At 39.9% G+C, this 15,376-nt stretch overlaps 1 protein-coding gene across 4 annotated transcripts in view; it reads right to left on the bottom strand.

Annotated features, from left to right (window-relative positions):
* The window catches only part of NKAIN (Sodium/potassium-transporting ATPase subunit beta-1-interacting protein), a 53,199-nt gene that overhangs the window by 27,957 nt on the left and 9,866 nt on the right, over nucleotides 1-15,376 (bottom strand). Inside the window, exon 1 of one of the 4 annotated variants that reach the window (XM_083126969.1) lies at nucleotides 10,186-10,233. The exons of the other annotated variants lie outside the window; for them this stretch is intronic. The gene's annotated coding sequence lies outside the window, so the exon portion shown is untranslated. Of the gene's footprint in view, nucleotides 1-10,185; nucleotides 10,234-15,376 lie in introns of those variants that run through there. 4 annotated transcript variants of the gene reach the window in all.

A 15,376-nucleotide genomic window follows, 5' to 3' on the forward strand; every position in this document is an offset into this window, starting at 1 on the left:
GGGGGCCTGCCTGCCCCCCCCCCCCCAAGTTTTGGAACCCAATTGCCGCCACTTCAGAAGGGTGAAGAAGAGAAAGAACGAGCGAGGAAGTGATGCGAAGAGGAGAAGAGAACAAGGTACAAAGAAAAGACATACAAAGGAAATTAAGATTAAAGAAAGATAAGCGGAGGAAGAAAGAAATCTTCACAGTCACGACCATAAAAGCTGAGGCACCCATGTCGTCCACCCTTGAGCCAACACCAAAAATTCTCTCGCGACGCCACTGCATCAGCGTTGTCTGTTTATTTCATCTAGTGTTTATTTACAGGACCTTTGGGGTTAATATATTAGTAGCATATACAGTGGTGCGATTTTAAATTCATATAGTCGACGCAACATGCAGAACGAAAGTGCTGGTCATTCGTCTATGCTAACAATTCGCTCTACTTAAAAGAGCAGCGACGCGGAGCTTTGAGAGTTCAGATTCACTTCTCGCTAAGTTTACCTTTTGTTTTTCAATGCCTATGTAGCAGGTACAGGATGATCCAAAACTCGTGCAACCCTAACTTTAATAGTCTATAATACTAAACTCTAAATACTTTTCTTGGTAAGGTTTTTTCAGTTTGACGCATCGATTGATTGCGTTGGTGTTTTAAGTCCACTTTATGCACCGTAAGGCTAATCGAGACTGGACCTACAGTTTAAAGTGGGATCCAACCACTATGTGCCTCCACCAGGTATCGAACCCGGGATCTCTTGATTACAAAACGACAACTGCGTCATCGGGGAGGCCAATTTGACGCCTCGTTTCACGCTACGAACCCTCGGTTGATTTGATTTGGTTAATTTACGTCGCTTTTCTGTCACGTTTGGCTAATCGTGACGATGAGGATGAGTGGTGACATGGTTAAATTGATGAAGGGAACTCGCAAAGAACACCCATGTCCTGACAAGGTTTCGTAGCGAGCTGTGCTAACCACTCCGCCACGGCGGCCGGCCCATCGCGCAGGAAAACAACTGGTCATGTTTAAATTTGTAGTTAGCACAGGTAAGAAGAAAGCAGGGATGGAAATCATCTTGGAGGTTGCCTCCAGCGACCGTCGCTTACACGAAGCCCTATAATCACGTTCAAAGTGGCCTTTAAAGAGGTGGCAGGAGGTAAGCTCTTATATCCTACGTCAGCTGCACGCCTTCCAAAGGCTTGGCTGGAGGGAGCTGACAGCTTCTTCCTGCTGAGGGAGAGAAACGGCAAATTTGAGAATCACACATCGGATGTATGAACAGGTGTTTCTTCTGCACGTCAAGTTTCCTTCCTGGCCAAGCAGAAAGAGTATCGGGTTTATATTGTTCAAGCGTTAACATGCAACAACTGTTCCATGGCTACGCGGTAGTATTCCATCCTTGAGCCCCTCAACCCAACTGCATAACGTTAAGTAGATCTACCAGTTATTTAATATAGGCAATAGAAAGCTGTAGTGAGAGCATTTCGCTCGAGTGCCAAATAGTTCGCACGGACGAGCTTCTTTGCTCGAGCGGATAATGCTCCCGAGCAGAATACACTCGAAGCCCAGTAGTACACGCATAATCGTAATTTGTCTGTGGTAGTGGGCCATCAAATATAGATCGTGAAATGAAGGACGCAGTGAAATTGAAACTTAAGTAAATATAGAACATATCTTCATGTTAAAATGTAGTAGTCTATCTTACCAATACAGTGATATGAAAATGATTGTGGGCTGCAACTGCCAGGACGGATATTTTACACATGTCTCTCTACGAGTATTGTCACATTAAAATAATGTTCCATTGTAAACGCTCAAGCATGAGAGAGACACTCAAACTAGTACAAGCGAAAGTAGTCCCATGCAACAGATAGCATTCAAGCATTTGTTTCTAGACAGCCAGAATCATCAATATGTGCTTGGTCAAAGCAAACTATTGTAGGTGGCAGCACCCCTGTTGTGTCCCCACGCTTTTTGATCGGCAATTGTTCTCCTATTTAAATACATGGGGAATTTGATGCTGAACATGTTGCTATTACATTAAATTGCAAGTTTAATTTCATCTTAACCTCAGAAATTATGTCGGAACATGATACTTTAATAATACAGGGTCTGTATTTTAAGTTATGAGAATATTTTTCTTCTGCCGCGACTAGACGTCAGAGCCCGCTAGGACCGGTTAGAGTTGGTAGTGGGGTGTGTGACCTTGAAAACGCTCCAAGCGGCAGTTGCCTGCTGACGTCCGTTGAGGCATGATCACGCGTGGCGTGGACGTCTGCAAAGTAGTGTGTGCAAGAGCAAAATGCAGCAAAGCATGGAACAGCGGTACGCGATCAAATTTTGTGTGCGCCTTGGAAAATCTGGTGCAGCAACGCTGGAAATGATTCGGAAAGCGTACGGCAGTGACAGTTTATCACAAGCGCAAGTGTTTCGGTGGCACAAAATGTTCAAAGGCCAGGAGAGCGTGGAGAACCCCGCGCAGGGCACCCGTCAACCTCAAGAACCAGAGACAACGAACAACGTGTGCGAGATTTGCTGAACGCGGACAGGCGTGTCAGTGTGCGGTTTATCGCGGATACGCTAGGACTCGATAAAATGGTTGTTCTCAAAATCATCCCCGAGGATCTTGGGATGAGAAAAATTTGCACCAAGCTCGTCCCGAAAGTTTTGACGAACGAGCAATTGCACAACCGCTCGGTTCAGACGGGTCAACCGAGTGCGACCAGAAATTTCCGCTGATTGGAAGCTCCATCATGACAATGCGCCATGTCACACGTGCTTCGTGGTTAGAGAGTTCCTGACGAAATCTGGCATCACAACGATTCCTCAGCCTCTCTACAGCCCCAACCTTGCCCCTGCAGATTTTTTCCTCTTTCCCAGAGTGAAAACAGCCCTCAAAGGACACCACCACGGAACCCTGGATGCTGTCAAAGCGGCTTGCACGCGTGCTCTGAAGGCTGTTTTAGTTGCTGGCTTACAGGGAGCGTACGACGCGTGGAAAACTCGCCTGCAGAAGTGTGTTGACGCTCAAGGGGCATACTTTGAAGACTACTAAAGATTTGTAGCGATATCTGTAATAAATTTTGTTTTCTGGATTTATTCTCATTACTTAAAATACAGACCCTGTAAGTGCTGTGAAACTAAGAATTTTAATAAGATCGTCAACAACAGAAAAGATATCGGAACTCAAAAAAGCCTTAAAATTTGCACAACACTTGTTTATGTCACTTGCAATTTTCACAATGTAAGTGATCTATTGTTGTGAATCAGTTAAAGAATAATGCATATTTATTCCGCGCGACTGTACTTTCATGTTTATAGTTGTTTTAAATAACTTCTTTCTTTCACTTGATATCATACCTTTCCACGTAGCTAGTAAATATGGTCCTTTGTTTTATATACACACATTTATTGTCAAGAACAGTTATTACAAAAAATATTTTTTCTTCTGTTTCATGTCTCGCAACCTCTAGGGCTATCTATCTTACTTACAGGTATTATAATTTTAAAATTGTTCTTACCAAGAAAAAGAAGGACAAAAATACGAGGGGAGAATATCTGCTTAATACAATGAAAACATACGTTAATATTAAATTATCGGATAGGGCATAATGTGAGTCATAGTGTATAATAATATATATCATGCGTTTACGCACTTAATACATTTTTCTTTATAATTTTGGGAGTTTCTTCGATTCCTACCCACCGTTGAATTACACATGCTCGCAACCAGAACAAAGCAATGCATAGTGTAAAAATATAATTTTTTGTATTATCGACACATTGCAGCTAGAGACGGCCCAAATGACGTCAAGTTTAGTGTTCTTTGTACATAAACGTACTATATTTAGCTCGTTTTCGCAACCATTCCGTTGCGCTTTAATATATTAATTCTTAGGTTTAGGAGAATGTTATGTTCGGAAACTTATGACCGGCTACATAATCTTAAAGCTTTACTATACCAATTTTTATTATCGATTTACACGAGAAATTCTTACCTTCATTGAAAATAAGGTTTGAATAGCCATCCCATCGCGCTCCAATGTAAAGCTTATGGCAACCAAATGACGAACGAAATTATTTAGGGACACAACAGGGGTGGCGCCGCCACCGCCAAAGTTTGGCAATGAACAGCCCCATTTGTTATGTACTGCATGCCAAATCTACTGGCAGGTGACCTTTGGGAGATACTTCTATTCGCCAATAAACCATATTAGTGATGACGTCACCAGCACAGTCTAAACAAACCGGTCACGTGGTACTTCCTATGCGATAGCATTGGAAAAATCATCGCAAGGGGCAACTTTTAAAATTGTGACAGCAGTCGTGACATAAAATTGTGATGTGCATCGTACATCAATGTAAAGATGAGATTTCGGAGGCACATATTTTTCTAATGCGTGGGTGCGTCGGCACTGAGGCTACGTGACCACCCAACATCCAATCCGGCTATTCACAATCACCACCAGAAGCTACTTTGAGGAAATGAAATAACATTTCTCTTGACTATTGTTTCTTATTAAAAACAAAGTAAAATACACACAAGAATTAAATCACAGCGCCCTCGATAAAAGCTGACTGTCTCTGTACCACTCCTATCTACTACTTTAGAACCACCCTGTACTGCAAGATAAAACAGGGTATGAATGTTGAACACCAAAATGGTCGTTCTAAATTCATTGCAAAAGAGAAGCATCGAGATGAAATCGAAACAAGACCTGTCCCCACGGCATCAACTGCATTCTGCTCCCAACCCGGTAGTTCTTGAATTGGCAACAATACTGCGTTGGCACCTGAACGTTGGAGCTATTTTAAAAACAAGTTTTATCCTAGGCTCTTGCATATTTCCGAGTCGAAAAGCTGGATTAATGCCTGTATGCTCGCTCTTGCAAAGATTTATGGAGCGAGTGGAGAGGAAGGCTTCATGAAAGAGCATTTTGCCAAGAATTTATGTATCAGGCAAACCAAGAGCAATAGGGGGAAATGGATCGTGCCTGAACACTTCTATGGATTTCAAACCAAACTTCGAAGAAACCGATATACAGGGCGTTGCTAATACTTCACTCACGATTCCTGAGATTGATGGTATAAAATGACAGATTCGGGTACCCGAATTCGAGGTTTTCACCTGATTCGCATATTTTCGGAACCTGGTAATCCGAATTTGAAAATTTTGGTACCCCTAACACAAGTGTGTGCGCGCGCACACACACACAACACAAAACTCAGAAGGATGAAGCCCCGCGACAGGTTAAGTTTGCAGCAGGTTTTATGTATTAATCCGCGCGAGAAAGGCGCTCAGAATCTCTCGCGCCAACCGCCGAGCTGTTGATATCACAGACAGTGAGAAAATCGGCATTACTGCAGCGGAACTATATTCTGCGCGCACGGTTGGGCCTACATATGCGAAAAGTTGCTGCAAATTTAACCTGTCGCTGGGCTTAGTAAGAAATTGATCTTACAGCAAAGGGGGACTCTTAGAATTGTACATGAATTAAAATGAAGTCATAAGATTAAAAGAGCAAATGTCGTGAGTACAATGAAGCTTTATGGAGAAGAAAACTGTACCAAGAGCAATGTAAACACACACAAAAAATAATTACCACACGTTCCATAAAAGCTGAGGGCGCATAGGTATACTTAAACACATACGTGGGCTAGGCAATACATATAGCAACACACAACCTCGCCGAGGATTATGCTGACTGGACCAGACGCCAAAGCCTCATCAGCGAGCAAGAACATTGAAAGAATAGAATTTAATTCATAGCATGAGCCTTGACGAATTTACAAGCCTTCAAAAAAAAAAATATATATATTAAGTCTACTTTTATGCTCAGACGCGACATGACCGAACAACCACTTTCCACTTTGCAATGTGATTGGAACATACTTTCCAATAACCATGTGTAGCATATACAGAGGTCATTTCAGGTGGGAATTGTTCATGTAACGAGAGACACTGTGGTTCACCAAGCCTGTAAAGAATTATGGAGCAATGCCTTCGTTAGGGCATTATTTTACCCTTTTTGAAGTAAAGGTCATTTTTTTAACTTTTTAAACCGTTTAAGTCATTTTTTGGCCTTTTAAAAGTCATCTTGTTCATTTTCTACATTTTGGTGAAAGAAGGGGCATTTTACATGCAAATGTAACCCTTTGAATGAGAGAGGTTCCCGACTATTGTCTCATTGCCTTCAGCGCAGTTCTGAATGACTGTGTTTGAAGAAACAAAGAAATTCTGTGCAGTATTGTTGATACAAGCTGTTGTGTAACAATTCAGCTCAAACAATATGATTTCCTCCTCTATCAGTAAATACATTGTCACCGAACGGATTATTGTTAAAAAAAACAAGGGGTACAAAGTTTTGTGCTCTGTATCGGACATTTTGTCAGGGAAACAATTTGCACTCCATGGAATTGAAAGTGACATAACAGCAAGTGATATTGTTAATTGCAAGTCAAGTTCATTGGAAATCGAGAGAAGTTCTTCCATGCATTTTTTTTAAAAATTTGCATATGATTTTCATTGTGTACTTCAGTACTTAAAATGTAAAAGTTGACAAAAAGCGAACTTTCTTACTTGTACGTACTACCAATGAACATGTGATAGATACTATAACGTTAATTTGTAATTTGAATTTCTCTTGGTAGTTTATAAATTTGTTCTACAAATCATTCAGAATTTTTAGGTCATTTTTCTAAGTTTATAGGGCATTTTCTTGGATGTATTAGGTCATAAATGCATTTTTTTAATGTTGATTAATTTGGTTTCTTTTACTTTGCTTTTGTGCCACTGTTTGCTAATTCAGAAAATGAGGATGAGTGATGAAGGACCACTCAGAAAAAAAAACAACAACCATGCCGGGATTCGAACCAGACCCCCCTGGCGTCGTAGCGCGCTATGTTAACCACTACGCTGGGGAGATCGGCGCGATGAGCCAAAACCGGCAAAAAAGCTACGCTAAATAATAGTGATATAAATTACAAGTGCTAACCACTCCTACGCATCTTAGCCTTCTAAATAAGTCAATTTGATGCTCAAACAGGCTATTACTGGTTAAATTAGTTCGGTCCTTGCTAAGAGGCTTATGTGTACGGGTGGACACACCCTCAAATCTAAACCCATTGTAATTTTAAATCGTTACTATTATTATTATCGATGGCGGCTTAGTGCAATGGATTAGATTCCAATATAACATGTGCGACCGAACCAAGATCTATGGAATGCTTATTTCACTCGTGAAGCAACAGCATTAATACATCAATGGAAAAAATAGGATTAAGTACTTCCTCTGAAACTCGTTATTTCGAAGTCAGGATGCGTGAAAAAGACCTATACTTAAACAACTACCCACGGGGCAACGAGCGTTTGCCGCATATCAAATGTTAGTTCAGTCAACACAATATCGCCCGTGCGATGCAAAATTTCCCTTTACCCCAAATAAATTCCCTCTAGCTCCACATTTTTATAGGTATGCACGTGACTTCAATACTAGCTTGATTTGATTTCATTCTTGTTATTTAGTGTCGCTTTTCTGCCACTTTTGGCTAATCGCGACGATGATACGGTGAAAAGGGACACTCAAAAATAAAACCCATGCCCAGAGTTCGCGAACCCCGGACGCCTAGCGTCGTGGCGCGCTGTGAGTACAGTTAACAATTTACACCCTTTGGGTGGATCGAGCAACCTGACAAATATTATTTTTGTTAATTTATTATAATTATTTGATCGATTATTGTTTCCACTATTCAATGTTCAAGACAATGGCCTGACCCCTTCGTACAAAAATCTCTGACGACGCCAGTGCGTATAGACTATGGCACATGAGTGATGCCATTTTTTATTTTAATTAATAATTATCATCTGAATACAAGGGCGTATTTAAGGGGCGTCCAGACCCCCCCCCCCCGAAAGAAAGGTTTATCAAGTACTAAAACTAAATAATGAAAAATATATTCGTTTAGCCGTTATTGTATATTTTCCTCTGAACATATTTGAAGACAAGGATTATATTGGGACCATACGGCTTTGAGGAACAGGAAGGACGTATTTAGGAGGGGTCCAGGGGGTCCGGACCCCCCTAAAGACTTACCAAGTACTAAAATTAAGTAATGAAAATATTAGCATTTGTTGTATAATCGATGGTTATTAATTTCCTCTGAACTTTTTTTAATCAGAAACTTACTTTTCTCCAACTACATGTGACATCATTTTTGTTATTCGATAAATATTGAATTATTCATCTATTTGACATTGATTTCATTGCCAGAGCACTTGTTTTATGTAAATTATGAATATACGCTGTTATATCTCTATTTTTATAGCTAGTATTTTTACCTAATCGTGTAATAATAATATAATATTAATTTATGTATTGTAATTAGTATTAATTTGATTTAATATATTTAAATTTAAACATTATGATTATAATTATTATTATTATTCCTGACACTTGGTTCGGACCCCCCCCCCCCCCCGAAACATATTTCTACATACGTGCCAGTCTGAATATCCCACTATACGCGGAAAATATCCCTCGCTGGACCATCACTGCAAAGACACGTCCGAACAGGAAAAGCAACTTCACTTTCCCATCCAGACAACTTTTCATTTCCATCAAACTCTTCCTGCTGTGGATGGTTCCAGGCGCATTCTTCTACCGAAGCAATCGAGCACCGCGGCAACATTGCAGGTTTATTGTGCGATCGGAATGTCCGGGTGAAGGATCCGGCCCTGCCCGAGGGGAGGTCGTCCCGTAAACAGACTGATTCATACCTCACCACGTACACTCTCTTTACCACGGAGCTTTTTACAACAGACGAAACTCTGCTCCTTGAATCAGATGGTAGTTAAACGAGATTGGAGCCCGAGGGCCGTACGAGGAAGCCTCTGCTTTTGTTCGATGAGCGATCGTGGTCTATTTCCATGTAAGCAGGAACACAAAAGAGTGGCCTCGCAAGGTCACTTGCTGGTGCACCTTCCAGGTAAACGGTACTCCACCTGCCGTGTGCCGTATCCAGTGGCGTTCCGTACATTAAAAGTAGACTTCAGAATTTTAGCCTAGAGCAGCGGTTCTTACACTTTACAAACCGCGGAACTCTTTTCACCCAAAGACGAGGCCGCGGAGCCCAAACATTTTTATATGCACGTCAGAGTAAAAATTGCATTTTCCCAGCCAATGACAACGGTTTTAGCTAACACCATATGTTAAAAAAAAAAAAGTTTTTTTAACAATATGTACACTTCTAGCGTTTCTGATGTTCTAGGCATTTAGTAAAAAAATCATAATGAGGTATCAAACAAAATGCTCTTACAACTGCATGGTAAGCATTCGTACGAAAAAAAAAAGTGTTTTCATTATTGACCTCTGTGTGACGATTGCTCTTGTTTCTTCTTACGACGTTCTTACACATCCGACTAAATGGAGGAGAATTGCAGTCTATGTCCGACTCTGCGTCCAGTCTGTTGCGATACTTTGATCTTGTGGAAAGGCACGTTGAGAAACCAGCCTCTCACACTACGTTATTGAGAAAGGAAAGGAGTGTTCTTACCCCTTTATGTGATGTGATAACCATGGGAATTGTTTCTTGACACTGCACCAAAATTCACCAAACATGGTCCTTCAGTAGTGAGATATGTCAGATCAATAAGATTTTCATATTCACGTGTAGTCAGGCTGTGAGTCTTGTCTTTAACTGCAAACTGATCATTCATTAACCCATGCATATTTTTTTAGATTCTCGTGCATTGCATTTGGAAAGTACTTCAAGAGTGCTCAGGATGCTCGAAATTAGTCGCTGGGGCGACTTTGCAAGTATGGGGGGGGGGGAAACTCGCAGGGGGGGAACTGTTTGTTCATCAACAAAGTGATAGGCTAGATGCTTATTGAAAGGAAGAAAGGCGAATCCTGTTTCTATCTAAATAGTAGACTCGAGTCTGATCTTGTATACAACGCCAAAGTATTTTCAATACAATTTGAATTTTATGCTTTGTAAAGTAGTAGTAACTAATAATAATAACGTAAACGTAATTAACGTTTCTATAACTGGCCCCCTTCCCTTGAGAAAAAAATCCTGTGGGCATTAGTAATTTTGTTTGTGGAATTTGTACGGCATTTGAAAATCCGCCGTTATTGTTCTTATAAAACTGATTATTATTAAAGCTAACGACACGAAAACAGTCAGTCAAGATCACGTCACTCACCTACAGTGTGACGAGGGATTTTTCACGGAAAGCGTCTCGGTGCCTTGTGGAACCCTTGCGGAGCACACTTTGAGAATCGCAAGTCTAGAGCAATGTTTCTCAACCGCTGGGCCCTGGCGTCAATCATACCGGGCCGCGAGAGGTTCTCCTGAAGTTTGCGACTTGCAGCCAGAGCTGACAACCACCTGGAGAGATGGTTCGCCAGCGACAAGAGGGAATCCTTTCTCGCCAGTCAAAGACGCTGAGACCGAAATGGAACACGTCAATCAGCACTTGCCAAATTAATTTAATGATATTGGCCAGAGGAAAGTAAAATATTCCATTAGATACAGTCGTCGTAATGTAATATAAACCAAATTCTATATTTGTCACCAAAAGTTCAAAAATCTCAGAAGCTTAATGATTCTCTATAATAATATATAAACAAAATAGAACAAATTCAAAGTAAATTATCAAGACACCTAAAGTACAAACTAGATGGTATTTACCCTCAAATGGAATCCCGTGAAAGCCCTCAGTATTATAACCTAACAATTCTCAACAACAGACGCATCATGCATCAGCTCATTTTCCTCCACAAAATTTTAAATAATCTCGTTGAAGATCCTTTCGCCCTGTCACAGCTCGACTTCTACGTCCCCTCAAGCAAATTGCGACCAAGAGGGCAACTCTTCAGCCTCCGTCGTAATAGAACCAACGCTCTGGCAATATCCCCAATTTGGAATATGTGTAAAACATTTAATGATACCATCACAAGTGAAAACAGTGTGGACTTATTTTGCCCGACCGCAATTTTGAAAAGGAATATACTAAAATTACGATAGAACCTAAGACTCGAATGTTTGTTAAATGTTTTCTGTCTATATACTACATTGATCTGTGCAATTAATCAATAATATTATCACAAAATTATTGTATAATGAACGCCATAAATGGGTAATATACCTGTCGCGTTCAATTTCTGAAATAAATAAATACTCGAACTAATACTCTCTATGATTATGCCACCAATTATTATTTATTAATATTAAAATTCAACGGTGCATATTAATTAACGTGTCAAGTTAAAATAAACACAAATCAATTTACCAGTAAAATCGTTGGGATCGGGGCATCGACTTTTAAAAAACAAATTTACCGGGCCCCAGGCTCCCGCAAGTTGGGAACCAATGTTACAAATGAAGACGATACGATTGACCATCTCCGGAAGGCAGTTTCCACATCTCTGGCGTGTGTAGGGGCAAGATGCCAAGTATACAAGTTTTACCTTTACAGCTCAAATAGGACCACCGATAAGTTAAAAGCCAACACTGACGAATCCACTTCTGCAAAAACGTCGAGAAAAGTGCCCAGCTCGCAAAAACAAAACCTGTCCAACGAGAACTTTCTAATGGAACAAGAAAGCAAAATACATTCGTCCTCGATGACGCAGGATCCACTTGAACAAATGCGTGCGATTATTTTTACTTCTGAAACTTCTCTCTTCCACATACATACAACGTACCTGAGCTGTAGACATTCATTCTTTAATTCTCAACGCTACTCCAGTTTGAACAGAATGCTGACACGCGAACCAATCGACCTTCGCGTGCATCTTACAGCATGGCAAAGCAAAAGAACAAAACTAAGGAGATTCAACGGAAAGTGAACATAACAGACTCTGCAGCAACGCTTCAGCGCGAAAGTCAAGCTTGTGATGAAAGTTCATTTTATGCTCAGAGAAGTTAATCGGGACTGGTCCTACAATTTTAGAATTAACCCCGAACCACTGGAAGAGATTGCTTGCGAAAAGATTGGGAGTGATATTTGGAACTCGCGTTAATATTAAAAAAACGTTAAGTGTTGTCAGAAAGTGATTGTACGTGGATGATACGCTATAAACATTTGTTATGCATCCTAAATCGCGAATTAACACGAATTTCGTCCTTTAAGCTATTTTTAATGTATTTCAAACACTCCTTTTTACGTCAATATAGCGAAAATTTTAACTCTCTAAGCCAGTATTCTTTCACTTGATAATACCTTAGCAATGACACGATTGCTTTGCACAGTAGTATGGAGTTGGCCCAACACTTCCCCGCTGTGATTTCTCATGACAACGGCAAAAGTATAGGGACAACGTCCTTCACCTGAAGTTCACCTCAATTTATTCTATAATTGCGTGATGGAACATGCCTAGAAATCAGACCTATCAGCGACATTATATTTTCTGTGTGTGCATTGCTTTTGATGTTCTTTTGTGTGCTTTTCCATTGAATTGGTTTGTATTGTTGTTCTAAGGCCACTTTATGCACAGAATCGGGACTGGACCTACAGATTAAAGTGGAATCGGAACAATTGTGCATGTGCCTCCAGCGAGTATCGAACTTGGGACCCCTTGATTACAAGGCGACAAATTACCACTACGCAATCGCGTAATTTGTTTATATAGTGTAATTTCTTTTCTGGATGTAGACATGTTATGATTTTATATCCACATATTCTTGATATTTTATTTTGGTGTAAGGTTATGCGTGCTACTCGTATGTAAGTTAGCATCCTTTTAAAATCTTTCCGATGATATAGCACACTGTGGTTTGTGGTCATCGCTTGGAGTCCAGTCGCCGCTATCTTCTGGCTTTCTGACCTGATTTCGTTTCAAGCAGTTCACCAACTACCCTCGGGATCCTGGTTGAACACTGAAATCTTGGTCCTGCCGGGGATTAAAACAAAGACGCTGGGGTCGTGGTTTACATAAAAAGTTACTGTAAATCTGATGTACATTTTTTTCAGCTAGTTAACTATCTTTTATTCACAAGCAATAATCTTGCAGTGAAGGCACGACGACATGCTTCATGTTTCCCACTGAATGTAAGTAATATAAAACACGTTTAAGTGGGTTAATGGCGATTTTGACACATTGTTTTTGTTGTTACCAAGGCTTCTTGATAGTCCAAGCAGTTACTCGTTGTTTAAATTTGCAATTTTGTCAAAAAAAATTCTGTAGTGAATTCAAAAGTCTCAGAATAAGCACTTTATCACTTTAATGCTGAATATGGGGCCCCCTTGACATCGAGAATCAAGTCGAATTTCCTTCATCGACAGGTTTCGGTGTATTATACAAAACATGTTTCAAGGTGCAGAAATCACAAATAACCTTGATATTTGATCCCGATAGTATGGCCCGCATGAGTAAAAAACAAAACCTCCCTATCTCGTAAAAATCGGTTGTATACACAATCAAACAGCGAAAAAACAAAACACTTTTTAAATCGATAATTTCGATGTTTTATGTAACATAAATTTTTTTTCAGGAAGCACAAATAAACACATAAAACCAAGCATAACTTCTCTAAAACTTCCCGCGAGCTACAAACAACAATCTTTACAAACCATGCAAAATTCTCCATCTTCCAGCGCGGGTACAGAGATTCAAGGGTACTGTTATATATACAGGGTGGCTACAAACAAGCAGAAATGAAATTCCCTGACTTTTCCAGGTTTTCCAGGACAAAATTTACATTTTTCCCTGACAATTACAAACTAAACTAAATCGATGTTTTTGTAAATGGAAATAACAAACTCATACAGATCCAGGTATGGATTTGTTAAGTACCAATATTATCTTCTATGAAATTGACTTAATTTTTTCTCTATGATTTGAATTCAAACAGCAAAATAGTGAATTTGGAAAATTCAATTCACAAGCTAGGGAAGGATTACGGAATTTTATCATACGCAGTAAGTTTAAAATAAAATACTTGATTATTTTTGAAGTTACGACTAAATGAGATTAGAGGGATTGATTAAGAAATACAATTTGTAATTTATCAGTCTCCTTATACATTCTCGGTATTATATGTTGATATTTCCACTGAGGTTTGGAACTCTCTGCTTGCAAGAACCATGAGTGTGGACTCATTTCTCAATGCATAAAGCTACTTCTCTCTTCTCTGTAAAGCAAACAACTTAACTCTTGCATATAAGTGAAACAACTGAATTGTACAACAAAAGAAAGTGTCATATTTCCTTACATTATCAATGGGATTTCTGCTTCAGTACAGTATATCCAAGTGAAGTACTGTGAAACTGACAACATGCAGTTATACCATTATTGCTGACGAAAAGGGTATGTAGGTATTTAGAAATTTAACGCAAGGAATTTATATAATTGCATTGTATAGGTACCAGATTTAGCTAACCACACATAAAAACAGGGACACTGTGTTTATAGCAGCTTCTGAAAGTTCATATACGAGGGGCGTCCTGAAAAAAGCTACAATGGTGCCTATACGCAGGACTAGTTAGTGGTCGGAGAGCGACACACACACACATGCAGGCAGGAAGAAGTGGCATGTAGCTGTAATCTGGTACAGTTGCAATGCAGCCGTTTTAGGACAGTTCTAGGTTAAAGATTGCAGCTCTCATAAAGTCTTCCACTGACTGCGATGTAGCCTACGTGTAGTAATCAGATTCTTGCATGCTCAGAATTTGGCACAGAGCCACCAGCAATAGTGTGAGGTGTGCAGACCGGACATCGTGAGTGATAGTATGGTCAGACGATGATGCAGACAATTCACGGAAGGTCAATCGAATGTGCACAACCCCATACAGCTGAGTACACGCGGGCCCTTTGTATCACATCAGGTGAGAGATCTTGGACCACTCCCTGTACAGCCCTGGTCTTGTATGTACCGACTTTCATCTCTTTGTTTAACTGGTTTCTGGCAGGACAAGGATTTAACAGCTACACTGAGGTAGAGAGAGAGTTCCAGTCTTTGCCGTCAGACTCATATGCCATGGGCATACAAAATTTAGTGCCATGCTACGACAAATGCCAGAACAATGGTGGTGATTAGGTCGAAAATTAGGTTAGGACTCATTAATGCAATAAATTGCAACTGATATTCCTGTTTTATTTATGCCTAATCGGTAGGGACCTTGATTTTCTGTTATTTCTTTTCAAATTGGTGTATTTTTTATTTTTTATTTTTTTACTATTCGGTGTTATTTTTTCCAAAATTCACATTTTCATTTTAGCGCATTTTCTGGCAAATATCTGAAATTATACCTTCATGGTGTTTTTAAACTACTGTTTCAAATTGTAGGTCACATGGCCTACGCCTCTTCGTTAGAGTTTGATATCTTGAAAGTTATTTTGGGAAAGTTATTTTCCATACCCCCTTTTTAATTTTAAGGTAAGGGTTTTAGA

The sequence above is a fragment of the Lepisma saccharinum genome, chromosome 8 (genome assembly GCF_977018435.1).
Source record: "Lepisma saccharinum chromosome 8, izLepSacc3.1, whole genome shotgun sequence".
Lineage (NCBI taxonomy): Eukaryota > Metazoa > Arthropoda > Insecta > Zygentoma > Lepismatidae > Lepisma > Lepisma saccharinum.